The sequence below is a fragment of the Benincasa hispida genome, chromosome 7 (assembly GCF_027475165.1).
Source record: "Benincasa hispida cultivar pf3 chromosome 7, pf3_genome.v1.1, whole genome shotgun sequence".
Classification (NCBI taxonomy): Eukaryota; Viridiplantae; Streptophyta; class Magnoliopsida; order Cucurbitales; family Cucurbitaceae; genus Benincasa; species Benincasa hispida.
The window spans coordinates 40,689,647-40,709,214 of record NC_143484.1 but is presented as its reverse complement, the minus strand read 5'-3'; the positions used below and the strand labels follow the sequence as shown (position 1 = coordinate 40,709,214).

General features: G+C 32.1%; 3 long non-coding RNA genes across 6 annotated transcripts; 1 reads left to right on the top strand and 2 right to left on the bottom strand.

Moving 5' to 3' along the window:
- Positions 1-3,067: 3,067 nt before the first annotated feature.
- LOC120081539 (uncharacterized) lies at positions 3,068-10,444 on the bottom strand. Its single transcript, XR_005482875.2, has 4 exons — positions 10,132-10,444; positions 9,807-10,057; positions 3,591-3,713; positions 3,068-3,387 (listed from the first exon to the last, which is right to left on the bottom strand). It is a non-coding gene; the product is annotated as an uncharacterized LOC120081539 (long non-coding RNA).
- Positions 10,445-14,100: 3,656 nt separating this feature from the next.
- LOC150035162 (uncharacterized) lies at positions 14,101-15,021 on the bottom strand. Its single transcript, XR_016530920.1, has 2 exons — positions 14,526-15,021; positions 14,101-14,430 (listed from the first exon to the last, which is right to left on the bottom strand). It is a non-coding gene; the product is annotated as an uncharacterized LOC150035162 (long non-coding RNA).
- LOC120081311 (uncharacterized) lies at positions 14,426-19,108 on the top strand. Of its 4 annotated transcripts, none has more exons than XR_016530918.1 (4): positions 14,426-14,639; positions 15,030-15,089; positions 17,364-18,063; positions 18,135-19,108. It is a non-coding gene; the product is annotated as an uncharacterized LOC120081311 (long non-coding RNA). The 4 variants fall into 4 exon arrangements; XR_005482783.2 differs by having other exon boundaries at positions 17,364-18,441; positions 18,522-19,108; XR_016530917.1 differs by having other exon boundaries at positions 17,364-19,108.
- The last annotated feature ends 460 nt before the right edge of the window (positions 19,109-19,568 follow it).

Genomic DNA, 19,568 nt, shown 5'->3' with positions numbered 1-19,568 from the left:
TCACGATCTATCAACAAAATGTCAAGTTCAGGAAAATTGGTTTAAATGTAAAACTGTTGAAAATATTTTCAAATATAGCAAAATATTACAATCTACTAGTGTCTACCACTTATAAATGATAATAATATATAAAGTGTCTATCACTACTGATACATATTCACATTTTGTTATATTTATAAATATTTTAGTTTATTTTTTAATATTTGAAAATAATTCTATATATAATAACGATTAGCTTCCGCCTCATTCGAATTTTCAATTAAAATTATTTTTTAAAATTATTACAACACAATGTAAAGGCCAAGGATCTCTTAAAGGAAATAAAGATATTTTAATCATTGAGTATGCTTAAGTTAATTAGCAATTAAAATTATGTTTTTCAAATTTTCAAGAAAAAAAAATCATAGTTTTATCAATGTGACTTGTTGAGCCAATGTAATTAAAATAAAGGCTAAATTGAAATGATACTATTCTTTCAATGATTACAATATTTATCTCAAAACTTTCATATATATATTTCAAAATTATATTTGGATATAAATCTTTTACCACTTTAAAATGGAAATTGAGACCTAAAATAGGTGTTAGAATGAGAAGTCTAGAACGATATAACGATGTTGATTTCTAATTTTCGTTTTGAATATCTTAATAGATTTCTATTCCTTAAAGTAGTTTTGAATGTTTGTAAAATGTCAAAAATAGAATATTGCATAATCCATAATTTGTTCAGTTTTTTTGGGTTTTTTTTTTCATTCTTTACTAACATAAAAACATCTAATAAACTTTAGTCATAGCTCGGATGAAATCTTTTGTAACTCCTTCGGTTGGCTTTTTTTTCTTTCTTTCTTTTTTGCCCATTTTTAATAAATTTCATACCCCAATAAAATATCTCTCTTATTAAAAAATAATATTAACTTTAGCCAATATATATAAGTTAAAAATATAAAGGACAAAATTTTACTTTATCATCATTGAGATAACAATTTAGTCCTTAGCTAATTATTTAGTTTCTAACTTATTTAATTTTGGAAACATTTTATTACATATCGTACTCTAGTATCATCATATGATAAAGCACAAAAATGGATAAGGTAGAATTTAAATGGTTGTCAAGTCAAACCAATTTTACATTTTACTCTAAGAATAGTAAGGATAAGGATCAAATCGTTATGAATCTAAAATTATAAAAACAATAAATCCATTCTAAAGTTTAGAGATTAAAATCTTTACCGATTTTAAATTTACATACTCCAAATTTAAAGACTAAATCATCAGCATTTAAAGTTTACTAAATATAATACATAAATAAATTCTATATACATAATTGTTTCTTTAACCTCAAAATTAAAGTTTTCTTTTCGTTTTTTGTTTTCTTTTTTTTTTTTTTTTTTTTTTTTTTTTTTTTTTGCTTGTTATTATTGTTGATATATTATTTTGTGAAATTACAAAAAGGGCAATCCAGATAAAGAGGAAATAATAGCTAGCTGGAAAGGAAAAGGGGTTACTTTGGCAGCTTTTGCACCCCATTTTGGTCCATATTCTGTCTCTCTATGGCTATTTGGTACTCAATACTCCTCACCATTCTACAGTTATACACTATTCTACCATACCCAAAATTTAAACCATATTCAAATTTAAATTCAATTTGACAAGACACCCTATAAAACATTATAATATCAAAAGAAAATAATGTCACTTTCATAGTCTTGAAGTTTAAATATACTATGAAATAATGCTACATGAGTTTGTAGTATTTACAAAGTTGTTAGAATATGTCACTTTTTAAGAATATCTAATCAAGCAATGTGTAGGGTTAAACCAAATACAATCATGTTCAAATCTCTATCCCATGTGGCCTAAAATTTGGTAATATAATGTTTATATGTTTACATGTTTTGATGAAGTCTTTTTTTAATTAGAAAAAAATAACATAAATGTAATGAAGCAAGTCTTTGGATTTTTTTTTTTTTTTAAAGAGATAAAAGTATTTGTTTGGTAGTATATGTGTGAATTTAATATTTTTCTTAAAACTTTCTTTTTCAAGTCTAAATTTAGGAAGCTGTCACAATGTGATTAATAATTTTATATTGTTAGATATATGAAAAAGAAACTATAAAAAGATCACTATATTTTGACGATTTATTATATTAAATAATTTTTTCATCCAATAGGATGGGGGGACTTTATTCACCTCCCTATCAATGTATAAAATTGTGAACTAAAAATGTTGTTTCATACCAATAACAAAAATATGGTGGATTGAAGTAATAATTTTTAAAATAAATTTGTTATAATGGCATAATCAATCTTATAAAAGTGAATATAACTCATATGACATCTAATATGTATTAGCGATCAAGAAGTCTGTAGTTCAAATCAACCACATAGATTGTACTAAAAACATCTTTGTTCTTTTAAAGAAAATCCACTTTATTTTAAAATTTTAATTATCTTAAAACAAACTCAATATTAGTTATTTTTTCTTTTAAGGAAAAAAAAACACATTTCCATCCCTAAATTTTGGATTTAGTTTTCATTTAGTCCTTAAATTTCAAATTGTTGACACTTTTACCATTGAATTTTGGGTTTAATTTTCATTTGGTCCATATGCTACTACAAAAATTGTATTATTTGATGTTTTTTCGCAATCAAGTATCAATGTTACTTGATGTTTTTAAAAACGTCAAGTAATCCCGTGTCAAGAATAGGAGAAATTTTTTTTATTGGCTAAACGTGTCAAGCTATAATTTACTTGATATGTTATAAGTCAAATATATGAGATCTGTTGACTTATTTTAAGTATCAAGTATCTAAATTCTTTATATGAATCAAGATTTTCATAATTTGATAGTTTTTACTTGTTAAATGTAATTTCATCTTGATACCTTGAGGAATACTTGATATGTTTTATTTGTCAAGTTTGTATATGGTTTTTTTTTAAAAAAAAAAAAAATGTATTGTTAGAAATTATCTATATAATTGCTCATTTTTTTAGGTCCAATAATCATATTGATTATATAAACCAAACAATACTCATCAACCAAATAAATAACGCACACATTTCTAATTTTGTCAACCATATAAACAAAAATATATATTCACAATTTATGTCTACAACATTACTAAACTAACATTTATATGAATGATTCCAAAATTACAATTCTATGTAAATACTTCCAATATTACAACACTAACAACTTCATGACTAAAACTTATTTGAGCACAATATACTTAATAACAAAAAACGAATTATGATCTTTAATCATAAAACACAAAGTATATGTAATAATAAGAAAGAGAGACAACACTCTCCTCAAAACACCACAATACTCTTAGGTATCTCCAAAGTGAGAACCTCGTCAGATGTTATCCTCAACTCCTTGAAATCTACGAACAAAAGGAGAAGAGTATTAACATCTTTTCCAATTACATGTTATTTCATCGGGTAGCCAATAACACCTTTTCTAATTAACATATTTCACTAGAGTACCATAAAATATTCAATACAGGTCCAACATTTTCAACCCAACAATTTTTATCTTTTTCATTTCCATCCATAGGTCTTAAACTCTCACATGCTACCAAATTACCTTCTATAGAATCCTTTCATTTTATGATTCAAGATTCCTTCGAAGTCCATACTCAATGTTCCTAACCCAATTGTCTAAATTTTGGTTCTCTTCACTTGCTTGAATGCTTGAAGCCTGGATAACCTGCACTAGCAATTGTTTGTCAAAGAAGCTCCAAAAGGAATTTTTCAAATAATTTCAGATAAAATAGAAAATGAGATGCTACATCATAGATTGAAAGGTGGTCATTCAAACCGCAAAAATCGAACCGTTTCTAAAAACCAAACCGAACCGAAAACTCAGTGAAACTGAAAAATGCGGTTCGATCCGATTTGAAGAAATTTTGAAACTGAATTAATTTGGTTCGGTTTGGTTTCACTTTCGAAAACCAAATTTGAAACCGAATCGAATCGTTTTTAGCTAATATATATTTATTTATTGAAAAAAATAGTAAAACCGAATTTAAAACCGAACCGTTTTTAATTTAAAGAACAAAACTGAATTTAAAACCGAATCGTTTTTAATTAAAAATATATATATAACATGGATTTTTTAAAAATGCCAAAACCGAATTTGAAACCTGTTATAATTCTATATTAGGATTTTCCATTCTGGTATATATTTTGTGATATTTTCCTTTAGTGATATTTTCCTTTTCTATGCTTTGTACACTTTGTATATATTCATATCTTTGGTGAATAAATAAAGCATTCAGATTCTTTCTCAAACCTAAGAGTTTTACATAGTATCAGAGCTCTCTAAATAAACGTAGGGTTTTTGTGAACCTTAGGGTTTGAGAATTTAGAACCCATTTGTGATACGTTTAGGGTTTTGTGGAGAGGTGAGTTTACTCACAGTCGCCGTCTTCGGTTCGTTCGCCGTCGTTAGCCGTCCGCCGTCCGTCCGGAAAAAAGAAAAAGAAAAAAAAAACTGTTTTTTCGACACCGCCCATTCCAAAGAGAAGCCCAGCCGCCGAGCTACAAAATCCCCCTGGTTGCCATCTAACCAGCACGTGAGGCTCACGCGCCGCCTGTTCCAGCCTGCTGTCCGTCCACGCGTCAGGGCATGTAGGCACGTGCGCCGCCGTTTTTTCGTCCGTCTTCATTGAGGTTTCCTCAGTGTTGTTGGTTCTTCTTGGTGGTGTGTTTGTTTGGGATATATAGATATACTCATTGCTTGTGTAGACATCTCTTCGGTAAATTAAGGTTTGATTCTTTGTTGTCCGGTGTCTACTTTTTTGAGGTAATGGCTGATAAGAAACCAGTACTGTCTAAGATTGTTCCTATGGTGTCAAAAGTAACTGAACACAAGTTGAATGGATCCAACTACAATTCATGGAGATCAAATCCAGGAGGTGTTGTTTGCTATTATTGTCATAAACCTGGCCATACGAAACGTGAATGCAGAAGATTGTTGAATAAGGGTCAGAGGATGTCATTACCTTCTGCATATGTCGGCTCTACTCTTGATAATCTTGACAAGTCAATTACGATTTCTGCAGGGGAGTTTGCTAAATTTCAGCAATATCAAGAGTCATTGAGGGCATCATCTTCTACTCCCATTACGACCATCGCATAGACAGGTAACATTTCTAAATGCCTTCTTTCCTCCACGTCAAAATGGGTCATTGACTCTGGCGCTACAGAATATGTCAAGTAACCCCAGTTTATTCCCTACCCTTTGTACATCTACCTCTTCACCTAATGTCACTATAGCTGATGGAACCTCCACTCCTGTTTAGGATCAGGAACCGTCCATCTCACTGAATCAATTTCTTTGTCATCAGTTTTAAATTTACCAAATTTCTCATTTAATTTGATTTCGGTCAGTAAACTCACTCGTGATCTGCATTGTTGTGTCTCCTTTTTTCCTTGTTATTGCTTATTTCAGGATCTTACGACGAAACAGACTATTGGTAAAGGGCGGGAAGTTGGAGGTCTTTACATCTTTGAACCACAAACACCTACGGCCATCACATGCTCTAGCGTATCGTCTCCCTTTGAAGAGCATTGTCGTTTGGATCATCCGTCTATCTCTGTGTTGAAGAGTCTTCGTCCATAACTTCAACATTTGTCTTCTTTCGATTATGAGTCATGTCAATTTGCTAAATTTCATCGTTTGAGTTTGTATCCTTGAGTCAATAAACGAGCTAGTACTCCTTTTGAATTGGTCCATTCTGATGTTTGGGGTCCCTGTCCTGTTGAGTTCAAATGGGGGTTTAGATATTTTGTTACATTTGTCGATGACTATTCTCGTGTTACGTGGTTATATCTAATGAAAATTCGTTCTGAGTTACTTTCTCATTTTCGTAACTTCCATGTCGAAATTCAAACTCAGTTTAGTGGTATTCTTAAAATCCTACGGAGTGATAATGCTAAGGAATATTTTTCTCATACACTCAAGTCTTATTTAGATACCCATGGCATTCTTCATCAATCTTCTTGTGTTGATACTCCATCTCGAAATGGGGTTGCAGAACGAAAGAATCGTCATCTCCTTGAGACAGCCAGAGCTTTGATGTTTCAGATGCATGTTCCAAAATCCTTTTGGGCTGATGCTATTTCCACAGCTTGTTTCTTAATCAATCGCATGCCCTCTTCCATTCTTAAGGGTGAGATACCTTTTCGTACTTTATGCCCTAAGCAACATTTGTTTCCCATTCAACCCAGAATATTTGGTTGTACCTGCTTTGTTCGGGATGTTCGCCTCAGCATACCAAGTTGGATCCAAAGTCCTTAAAATGTATTTTTCTTGGTTATTCCCGTGTCCAAAAGGGGTATCGGTGTTATTGTCCTAGTCTTAATAAATATTTAGTCTCTCCTGATATCACGTTTTTTAACATACCCCATTTTTTTCATCACCGTCTTTCTCTTCGAATAAGAGTCAAGGGGAGCATAAGGAATTATAGGATGATTTCCTTGTCTACACAATTATTTCTCCTTTCGATCCTCTTCCTGATTCATCTCCTCCTCCCATCGTTAAGGTCTATACTCGACGACAACCTCCTCGAGTTCCATGTCCTGTACCAGAGTCTTCTTCGTCATTGGATCCAAAAACGGGTGATGATCTTCCTATTGCTCTTCGTAAAGGTAAACGTACTTGTGCTCATCCTATTTCCTCTTTTGTTTCATATAACCATTTGTCACCTTCCACATGTTCATTCATTGCATCCTTAGAGTCTGTATCCATCCCAAAAATTGTTCATGAGACTTTGTCTCATCCTGGTTCGTGTGCCGCAATGGTGGAGGAGATGATTGCCTTAGATGATAATTGTACTTGGGATTTAGTTTCTCTTTCTGCAGGAAAGAAGGCTATTGGTTGCAAATGGGTGTTTGCAGTTAAAGTCAATCTTGATGGTTCTGTTGCTCGGTTAAAAGCACGCCTCGTAGCGAAAGGCTACGCACAAACTTATGGCATTGACTATGCTGATACTTTTTCTCCTGTAGCAAACATGGCATCTGTAAGGATGTTTATTTCATTAGCTTCAATCAATCATTGGCCTTTACATCAGCTTGATATTAAAAATGCATTTCTTCATGGTGATCTTCAAGAAGAGGTATATGGAGCAACCATCAGGGTTTGTTGCTCAGAGGGAGAATGGAACGGTATGTCACCTTCGTAAATCCTTGTATGGATTAAAGCAGAGCCCACGAGCTTGGTTTGGTAAATTTAGTCAGGTGATTGAAAGCTTTGGAATGCAGAAGAGTAGGTCAGATCATTCAGTCTTTTTTAAGAGATCTGAGGGTGGTGTCATCTTGTTAGTTGTATATGTGGATGATATTGTGATTACTGGTGATGATGTTTCAGGTATCCAGTCTCTAAAGACCTTTCTTCATAATCAATTCCATACAAAAGATTTGGGCATGTTGAAATACTTCTTAGGAATTGAGGAAATAAGAAGCAAGAAAGGAATTTTATTATCACAGAGAAAATATGTACTTGACTTGTTGACTGAAACAAGAAAGCTAGGGACTAAGCCATGTAGTACCCCAATGATGCCCAACTTACAGCTCACAAAAGATGGAGAATTGCTAAAAGATCCTGAAAGATATAAGAGGTTTGTGGGAAAATTTAATTACCTTACAGTGACTCGATCCGAAATAGCCTATTCAATAAGTATTGTGAATCAGTACATGTCATGCCCTACAGTTGATCATTGGCCTATATTGGAACAGATTCTTTGTTATTTGAAGGCTACTCCCGGGCATGGTTTATAATATAAGGATTATGGTCATACTAATATTGAATGTTTCTCAGACGCTGATTGGGCAGGATCTAAAGAAGACAGAAGATCAACCTCAGGGTATTGTGTTTTTGTTGGTGGTAATTTGATTTCTTGGAAGAGTTAGAAGCAAAATGTGGTGTCACGTTCAAGTGCAGAATCAGAATATAGAGCAATGGCATAATCTGTGTGTGAATTGATTTGGATATATGAACTTCTTGTTGAGTTGGGATTTGAAATCACCACACCGACAAAGTTGTGGTGTGATAATCAAGCAGCACTTCATATTGCGTCTAATCCAGTATTTCATCAAAGGACTAAACATATTGAAGTTGATTGCCATTTTGTACGTGAGAAAATTCAACAAGGGTTGGTGTCTATAGGATATGTGAAGACTGGAGAACAATTAGGAGATATCTTCACGAAAACATTGGATGGAAGACGTATAGATTATCTATGTAACAAGTTGGGCATGATTAACATATATGCTCCAACTTGAGGGGAGTGTTATAATTCTATATTAGGATTTTCCATTCTTGTCAATATTTTGTGATATTTTCCTTTTCTATGCTTTGTACACTTGTATATATTCATATCTTTGGTGAATGAATAAAGCATTCTAATTCTTTCTCAAACCTAAGAGTTTTACAAAACCGAACCAAACCGCATATATGAATAAAGCATATATGCAGTTCGTTCGGTTTCACATTTTAAAAAAATCGGTTTGGTTCGGTTTGACCACCAAACCGAACTGAACCGTTTCCACCCCTAAGATTGATAAACTGAAGGTGAATACAGGTAAGGATAGCTGCTACATCATAGATGGGGCTCCATTGATTTTGCAGAATATCCAAACAAATGCTTCCATTCAGCATAAACCGAAGGTGATGGGAAAAGGCAAATGAGCAAAAAGGAAAAAAAAGTGTAGGCTTAGCAACATTTACATAGATCAAACATAGAAAAACAATGAAGATGTTCCCATGGATGGATAGATCATCATGCCACAAATCAAAACGAAAACAAGCATGACCTAACCTAAGCTTCCATGGGAATGAAAATTCATTGTAAACATACTCAGTATTATACTTCTTATAAACACCAAGGCTACCGATGCAAAAACTGAGCATATTCCGAAAATCACGCAACAAGAAATCACTCATTTTAAAGTCTCTTCAAGGCACAAAGTAGCTGTAAGCTGCAATTAGCATTATACACAAGTTTTACCAACAAATATTCATCAAGTGATTTAAGCTCTAAGCTTCCTTCGCACAGAAAAATCTCAGAGATACAAACATCCGTATTTTAATTTCTTAATGTCAAATTTTCATGAATATTTAGAGTGCTTATTTTTTAACATTATGAAAATATTTCCACGATCACATGGATGATTTCCAAAACTATGCCATATTGTTATACAAAACCATATGCTCGTCTTCAGTAGTAATCCATATGATAATAAAATAATGTAGCAGTCATAAGAAAACTGTGAAAGAAGAATAAAAAACAAGGCATTGTAGACTTTCTTCCATAAGTGCTAGCAAACATTGACACAAAAGGTCTGGCCACTAGTGAATTCAATTATCCCACAATACAAAACACCCAAATAGTTGCAAAGGAATAAAATATCCCTCCACTTAATCAACTACACAATAATCAACCCCAATTCCCAGTCAAAACAATCTAACAAGAATTCAAAATCATCTTGAAATTCATTGACTAAATCATCAAATCATCCATTCATTTCAGCCACATCTCCACAAAAATCAAACAAACAAACAAATCCCAATACACAAAATAGCAATAATAAGAAGAAAAATAAGAATCAAGAACCACATTACATTCCTAAGTGATTCGAACAGCTCAGCCACAATCGATAACAAGAAAAACCATGGGAAGCATGGAAAAAATCATCAAAAAATTGAAAAGGGAAGGAAGATGGGGACAATCAAACAAGAAAATGAAAGATACCCGCTCGACCCATTCGCGAGAATCATTAGAACCCTTAAAACACTTACCAAAAGCTCGTTGAAACCTCAACGTCTGCTGGACAGCACTTCGAAACACTTCAGAAAGCACAACCTAACCTTCAAACACCATGGGTAAACACAATCTTGCATGACTACTTAATGGGTTATCAAAACCCACCCCCACAACAACTCGAAACTAAAAAAACAGAGCAGTTACAAAATCTGACAAAAATCGGATGGCTGGTGACTAAAGGCGGAGCACAGCAGAGGCGAGCTACGACAGACGCGCGACGTAATGGCTGTTGGGATTGTACATCTGAGAGCTATGAGAGAGAGAGATAGGTTGGAGAAGAGAAAGAGTGAAAAAACTCACCTCACGGCTAGCAATTGAGACGACATCGACCTCCCACGACTGAACAGCGACAGATCTGCGGTTGGGCGCCTCTTCGGCTAGCAGCGGAAACAAACTGCCAGCGGTGTGCTACTGAACGCACAAATGGAGCAGACGAAGGAAGAAAAAGTGGAGAATCGTGAAGAAGAGGAAGAAAATGTGAGAGGGGAGGGTGGCTGCCTAAGGAGGGAGAGAGATGAAATAAAATTAGGGAGAAGCTGAAAGTGATGGAAATCGGAAGTCGAAACGTGGGATAAGAGGGAAATGGATGTCACAAAATATTACATTTTACTCCCTAGTTTTGCGGTTTGTTAGTTTCATCTTTAAATATTTCCACTTTTAGCATTGGTTTTAGTTAAAAATCCTAATATTAATGTTTATTAATTAATTTTAAAAAATAAAAATATATACTTAATTATTTATCACTTATTTTCATCTTTATTAAAATTAATTTTTAAACTTCACTACATAATTATTTTAAATTAATTAATTATAATGTTAGGACCAAAAATGATTATTAGCAATCATTATAGGATAGAAGTGTAAAAATATTATAATTCAAAAATTAAATGAAAATTAAATTCAAAGCTCAAGAGTAAAAATATAATATTTGAAATTTAATGACAAAAGGCAGATTAACTCAAAACTTAAGGATAATATGATATTTTCAAACTTATGAATCAAATAAAAACTAAACCTAACAAATTAAAATATTAGAAAGATATTAGATTACTTAGTAGTATGTTAATTTTCTTAAAATACCGCACATAAAAATCAACACTTTTATAGTATCAGATAATGTGTGTTTAGTTTAATTTTGAAAATAAATTATTTTAGAAAAATTTGAAGTGTTTTAGCAATTACTTAAAATATCTTTTTAAATGCTTTTGAATTGTGTTTTAAATACTTTTTATCAAAAAAAAATTTAATAAAAAATTAATTTTTTTAGAAACATTTTTAAATATGAACAAACTAACCCAAAATTTTCGTTTTTTTTAAGTGGCGAAAATCCAAATTGGGCCTCGACTTGGACTGCACACCTAGTGAAAATGGGCTTTGTCTTCTAAAAGTCTATGTAAAACCTCATATGTTTATGAGGTTCATCGTGTATTTTTGTGAAAATAATAATTTACTTTTTAAATGTGTATCAACAATTTAGTCTCTACACTTTTGCATTTTATAATGATTTAATTCATGTTCTAAAAATATTAAAATTTAATTAATAAAATTTCTTATACACGCATGTATATTGATAAATTTATTAGGGATCAAATTTGTTTACGAACTATAAAGACTAGATTGGTAGGTAATAACTTACACTAAATTTTCATGAGATTTATTTCAGTGTAGGCTAAATTATTACAAATTTTAAAGTTTATAGACTAAATCGTTCCGTTTTAAAGACTAGGGACTAAATTATTACAAATGTTGAAAACATATAAACTAAGTTGTTATAAATTAAAGTTCATGGAATAAATTTTTATTTCGATGGAAGTTCAGGGATAAAAAGGTGTTTTTAACATATGTTTATTAGTGATAAAGGCTAAAGTTTCATCGATAACCATTTAGTTTTTTTAAAGCTTATAAACATTACTACTAGTACTACTTTGTTGGGTCATTTGTTTTTAAAATTTAAACTGAGTTTGAAAAAAAAAAAAAACAAAACAAAACATTGTCTCCTTTGATACTATTTGATTTTTTGTTTTTAAAAATAAATTTATAGACATTATTTCTACAAATAAGTTTTTAGATCTTATTATCCACTTTCTACTAATGTCATCAAAAAAGTCAAAATTTTGAAAACTAAAATAAAATAGTTTTCAAAAACATTTTTTAAAAAAAAGTAGGAATGTAAGTGTTCCTTTGGCAAAAATTAAATTCATGATTGAGAAACGAATAGAAAACAAGCATAAATTTCAGAAGTAGAAAATGAAAAACGAAATCTCATGAAATAAAGTCTTCATTCTTAAAATTTTGTTTTTGTTTTTAGAATATGACCAAAAAATACAAATATTTGCTTAAGAAAATTGCAAACACCATTAGTTACTAAACATGGCTTTAGTTTTGGGATTTTTATCTTTTGAAATTTAAGTCTATTAATATCACTTCCATCATTTGATTTATATGTTTTGTTGTCTATATTTTAACAATGTTTTTAAAATCAAATGCAAATTTAGAACAATTGAAAGAGGCAGCTTTAAAAAACTTTTTTCGCTTTTAAAATATGATTAAGAATTCAAATGTTTATTCTTGAAATGTGAAAACCATAGTATGAAATTTATGAGAAAGTAAGAATAAATTTCAAAAAATAAATAAAACCATTATCCATCAGGGTCTTAGTTTTCGGCTTTTAGTTTTTGAAAATTAAGCTTATAAACACTACCTCAACCTTTAATTTTCTTTGTTTGGTTATCCATTTTCTACCAATATTTTCAAAAAACCAAATCAATGTATTAGAAATTTATTTTTGTTCTTAAAATTTCTCTAAGAATTCATATATTTATTTAAAAAATGTGAAAATTATAATAAAGAAATTGGAAGAAAACAAGTATAAATTTTAGAAAGAAAACTAAAAACAACATTAGTATCAAATAGGATCTAAATAGTTATCCAACGACATCTTAGCTTTTTTTCTCTTTTTAATAAATTGGTCCACTAAACGAGTGATAGTCACTTTTTGACTACTCCAACGGTTAACTAGTCGAAATAAAAGGCAACTAGTGGAAAATTTTATAGTATTACAATAGGAAAAATTTGTAGTATTAAGAGAGTAACATGGTCATTTTTTTCAAATATTTATTTCTATAAATATTAATCAACACCGTACTAATGTTAGTAGTCTCCACTCTCTTTTTAAAAGTAGGTTGATGTGGTGAACAATAAATTGAAATAGCATAGAAAATTTTATGCCTAACAATATTGAAAACTTTCCATTATAAAAGTGAGGACAAATTTTCATATAACTTCAATCCATTGAATGTCATAAAAGAAATATTTCAAAATTGTGTTGGTCCTATAAAATAAAATAATATATCATCAAATGATTGACAAATATTACGTAATGTATGTACTGTTGTAGTACTATACTTTTTTTCCTATCAACTTAGTTCACTTTTATATATATATATATATATATCGGGTGCACAACCCTAATTGTATTTAATAGATAAATCTGAATTCAAGGCTATCATTGATTTTAGTTTAGTTTAGTTTTTTTTTTTTTTTTTTTTTGGGTCAAAATATAGTTCATTAAACTTTCAAAGGTACTTAATGTTATACCTTTAATTGAAACATTTTCATTGCTTAGATTTCTATTTCTTTTATTTTGTGTATAATTAATTTATGTCCTAATTTTCGCGAGTTTTGAGATGTTGATTGTAGGCAAATTTAACACTAAAACAAAATTAAAAGTGTTTTTTTTTTAATTCTAATTGCGAGAGAGTTCTAGTAAAATGACCTATTAAGATTCTTGATGTCTTTACTGTAATTAGAGGTTTGGTAGCTCTCATCCTCTATTATTGTGAAGTCAGATTGCTTAGACATCATTAGTGTGATTACTCACAACATTCAGGATTTGTTAGAGATGTCGGGATTTGTTGAGAAGATTGGGGCTCTGGTCGTGTCGACTCAGGTGGTGTTTTTTGTTTGGTGTTCACATTCTGCAATGAGTTAACCCACCGTTCGGCTCATGCTACAATATTTTGTGGTAACTATGGGTCATTTTGTATCTTTTTCTTCTTCTAGTTCAAGAAGTTGTTGAAATTTTCGAATGATCTCAGATTGATTTTCCTCACCTCTTTTGAGTAAGGGTTGTAGTTCTCGCTAGTTCTTGAACGATTTTTTTTTTTTAAAGGGTCTTTTTTTAGTTTTACATTGCAAAGAGAATTGGGACAAAATAAAAAATCAATAAACTTAGTAAAAATATCTTTAAAATATAATTTTAAAAAAAATCTATAAAATATAATAAATTCATATAATTCTATACTATTGGAATCTTCCCACCAAATATGATGTTTGTTGGAGAAGAAAAAAATTCAAATAAGAAAATCCAATGCAAAGGAAAAACACTTCCCCACCACTGCCAAAATTTATATATAAAACCCCATGAAATTTCAACATTCTAAATTTATATATAAAACCCCATGAAATTTCAACATTCTTCATCTTCACAAACGAAAATCTTACAAATTTTCAGCCATGGATTGACGGTGGGTGTCGATTCCCAATCGGGTTCGGCCCTGAAGGATTCTTCCGACTGCTCTCTCTCACTTCTTCTTTCCTCTTCATATCTCAATAACAATTTCAATTCGTAAGAAAAACAACAAGATTTTGAAGATAATTGAATGTTAAAAAAAACGCAGAAAGAATCCACTCACTGTATCGTCAAACATGATTCTTCTCCCCAAGTTCGCTTCTCTGGATTCAGCCGCTTGAACCATGAAGCCATGCGAATGAACACATTGACAAGATACAAAGAGACCCAAAAAGAGGTAAGCAAGAACTTGCAGCCTTCTGTTTTGCTCTGCCATTTGTTCTCTGCTGAGATTTGTAAGCTCGAAAACTTATATATATAATTTCTATTGCAACATAATCATAACTTATTTGAACCATTTGAGATTTCGATCCAAATTCTGTCTGGGAATCCTATGCCAAAATTAGATCTGTGATGTCGTTTTTCGTTGACTTGTTAATCTACTGTGTAATCATCTCGTAAACATATTCATTTCCTTTCAAAATTCTCCACACAGCTGTAACCTCAATCCAAATTTTCATTGTGCTGCATAGGTGTTTGTTGAAATGCCCAAATGACATTATTATGATCTTTTCCTCTTTTTTTCAATTGATTTGGACTTTTAAGCTGTGTGTGAATGATTATCCAGGCTCATCAAAGCATGCTACACAAAGTAAAGATAGCATAAAGTAACAGCACAAGCAATGCAGTAAGATTGGTAACCTTTACTAAATTTTTCTTCTGACCATGTTCCTATTTTAATGAACAAGAAGATGAGTATATCATGTTGGTTTTTTAAGTTTATTACATTAGTAAATCTTCCTTATTAAATGGGAGAGAGTGGTTGCAAACTTGTTAGACTAAAAGGATAGTACCAACCCAAGAAGGGTTGTTCTTTTCACTAATACATATGATCTTTTCCACTCTGACTTTTTCTGTAAAACCAAAAGTTATTTTGTTTGGTTTTGAGGGGATTTGCATGTGGGTTTTACCGGAAACTAAGCCTCTTGAAGGATTGTTGTATAATCGAAGTGAAGTATAGGTAGATTATTTCAGAAAGTTCTGTTCTTCTGATTTTATTTTCAACTTATGTTATATATCCTAATCTAGTTTTTTTTTATCCAACAAGAGACATGTCACCTCAAAAGGTAAGCAGGAGCTCATTTCTTCTTTGGATTTCGAAAGGGCTGTTACTTTAGATCAATTCATCTGTGGAGGAAAAACTAACCATCAATTAACCTAGAATGAGACAATATATGATGATGGATTTGGCACTGCTTATAAAGTTTGTATGTCTGATTTCATTGATGGATTATTAGGCACTTGGATATGTTCTGTTTTAGGCTATTTTTCCCTCTTTTCTTTCAAAATTCTGTCTGGTGGGGTGCTTTTGATATCTATTGTGCTAGTGCTTTCAAGGCATTACAATCCAAAAACCTTTCTTATCACCTGCCACTTTTTGTTTTTCTTTAGGATAATAACAAAAACTTTTTATTCATAAAATTGCAAAGAATTCTTGTTCAAAAGTGAGCCCAAAAAAGGCACCTTGAAAATTCCCATTTGTAAAAAAGTTGAATAGTTGTGTTGTGTAGTCACAAAAAGGGGTCTCTATGCACTCCAATTTTGGAACAGAATTGACATTCTCCCCTTTAAAAAAGGCCTTTGCTTTTCTCTTGAGATTGTGGCCTGTGGCAGACTTTGTTTCATGAAGCAACTAACAGTAAATAGAGAGGAAGAAACCTACTAGGGATGTTGAATTTTTTAGGATATGTTTTTGTATTAGTATAATTACATTATTGGATCATTATTTTACAAGCTTTTTGAGATGATATATGATTGAGTGGATCTTCAAACTTTGGTATGGGCCGCTAGGTTGTTTCCCATGAACTTTTAGTGCTAATCACTTTTAACACTATCAAAATCAATCTTCCAAACATAGCTCTTATTCTTCATCTAATAAACAAAACTTTCTTGTTTTAGTATTTATTATTGGAAAAATTCTTTCATTTCCACCACAAAGACTAACACATATGATCTGCTAGTTATGGTATGCTCATTTTGGCGTCTTCAATTTCAATTATATTATTGTCTTATTCTTCTTCTTGCATTTTCAATCTACAACTCACCATCTCTTCTAAGCGAAAAATTTTAGAAAATAATCCAAATCTCAAAAACTTTTCTATGAATGACCTATTCCCAAACCTTATCTACGACTGACATTTTGTCCATGTGAAATACCAATTTTACCCCCAATTTAAAAAACTCTTTAGACCGCTTTACGAAGGATCGTTCACCCCACTTTTTCACTTACATCTCTCACTGTGCGATTTTGGCTCTCATTTCTCTCGTTTTGCCTCGTCATCTCCCCTCTCCATCGAGCGTCTGGCCACCTTCTCGCCAGTCACTTATACACATTTTCCACCGTCGTCGATCTCTAAAAGATTTGTGACTCTTCCCCTTAAATACATGTTGATATTCGTTTAGGGTTCTCGTTGGTCGTTTAGGGTTCGCAAAGGTTCGCGCCTACCTTTTGTTAAACAACCTCTCAACTTTTGTTAAATAATTGTGTATTCGTTCTTAAGAGATTGTTTAGATAATCCTAGGCAAGCGTTTAGTATTCTTTAAACAATCGGTTAGAGAAACATAAGCAATCGTTTAGTTTTGTTTACGTGATCGCTTAGTTCTTTGTAATGCGACCGTTTAGTTGTTTGTAATGCAATCATTTAGGTATTTGTTACGCAATCATTTAGCTGTTTGTTACACAATCGTTTAGGTATTTGTAATGAAATCGTTCAGTTATTTGTTACGAAATCGTTTGGTTGCTTGTTATCCGATCGCTTAGTTTTTTTGTTATGGGATTGTTTAGTTTTTATTGTGCGACCGTTTAGTTTTTATTGTGCTATCGTTTAGTTTTTATTATGCAATCATTTAGTTGTTTTAGGCGATCATTTACTTATTGTGGTAATGTATGCGTTTGTTACAGATTGCTAAGTTGGTTGTCCCTGCTAAGAAATATTTTCCTGCTACAGTTTCTTGTCAAGTCCACAAAACTGCGTCGGTTATTAAGAATAAGTTGACAGAAGAGCAGATGAGAATGTTTAGGACAACTAACTTTGGTCCACTGTTCGACGTAGATCTTGTATTTAATGGGCAACTTTTTCATCATTTTTTGTTGAGGGAAGTAACGGATGCGAACCTAGGCGTTATATCATTCAACATACTGGGGAATAGGGTAACATTCTCTCAAGACGATTTTAATTTGATAACTGAGTTGTGGCCGACCAAGGAAATAATAGAAAGACAAACAAGTGGTAAGAGACTATGACAACTTATTCTTGGACCGAATGACCTAAATGATAAGGATAGTTCTTGCAAGGATGTGGAGAATGCATTCGAGAAGTTCACTTTTACAAACGATGAAGATGTCGTCAAGCTTGCATTGGCATTATTCATAAAAAAACAGTGATGATTGGAAAAGACAAGAAAACCCAATTTGATGTGAAAACATTTGGGATTGTCGATGACCCTGAAGTCTTTAGACATTATGACTGGTCGTCCGTCTTTTCCAAACATACATTGAATAGTATGAAGATTATCGTGCGCGGGAAGGAGGCACACGAGTCAAAGAAAGTAGAAAATGTTATTTGTGCCTCATTATAAAGGGATTTGCACTTGTATTCTAGGTATGTGCTTTCATTTCCATTTCACTTTAATTTGTGTGCTATGTTTGTGTAACAAAGCTCCCATATTATAGGTTTGGACTTACAAAATTTTATCTACGTCAAATAAGTAGAAAATGCTATTTGTGCCTCATTATAAAGGGATTTGCACTTGTATTCTAGGTATGTGCTTTCGTTTCCATTTCACTTTAATTTGGGCGTTATGTTTGTGTAACAAAGCTCCCATATTATAAGTTTGGGCTTACGAAATTTTATCTACGTCAAGTAAGTTCATAGCCACCAAAGTCAGCAACGCTGCAATTCCTAGAATTCTTAGATGAACTTGTTCTCGTGCTCCATCTTATAAATCCTTGAGTAAGAATGCGTTTCAACCCAAAAAAAGTAAGTAACCGATTGCTTAGTAATTATTGGCATATATCATAGTTTCATGCATTCTGACTTATTCATTTGCTTATGTACAGCATAGTGTTTTGACAAGACTTGTACCGAGCGCAGAGGTGATAATGTACAAAGAGTATCGGTTGGAAAGACTCGATGTGATCCATGATGTGGAAAGAAGAAAGATTGAGGAGGTTGAGAGACATGATCACTTTCTTGAGACCCATGAGTCCTTCGGAGGGCACGATGGGTTTGATCAACATGTTAGGGAGCAAAAACACCCTCCGTCCGATGAACCCCATGTTGGTGAGCAAGATCAGCATGTAACTAAGCATCATGCGATAAAGCTCAAATCACGTAGACCGATTCATACTCTAACCAAGAGAAGGATAAGAGGGGGCAGGATGAATCGTCAAATACGCAAAATAAGTCCTCAAAACAACTAAATGGGATATGTATGTATATAATCATAAACGATTGCCTGGAAAATCCTAAGCGATTGTTTGGAAAATCCTAAACCCATCATTTGGATAATTCTAAACAATCGTTTAAGATTCTCCAAACGATTTTTTAGAAAATCTTAAACGATCGTGTGATATTTTTAAACAATTGTGTAGAAAATCTTAAACGATCATTTATATAATCAGATATGATCACTTTTTTACTTGTATATTTTGTTTGATTTGTTCAGGATAACAATGAAGGAACTCATGACGATAATAATAATGAGTGTAATAATGAAAGGGACTCATGATGATGGTAATAATAATAATGAGTCCTTCGGAGGGCATGATAGGTTTGATCAGCATGTTAGGGAGCAAAAACACCCTCCGTCCGATGAACCCCATGTTGGTGAGCAAGATCAGCATGTAACTAAGCATCATGCGATAAAGCTCAAATCACGTAGACCGATTCATACTCTAACCAAGAGAAGGATAAGAGGGGGCAGGATGAATCGTCAAATACGCAAAATAAGTCCTCAAAACAACTAAATGGGATATGTATGTATATAATCATAAACGATTGCCTGGAAAATCCTAAGCGATTGTTTGGAAAATCCTAAACCCATCATTTGGATAATCCTAAACAATCGTTTAAGATTCTCCAAACGATTTTTTAGAAAATCTTAA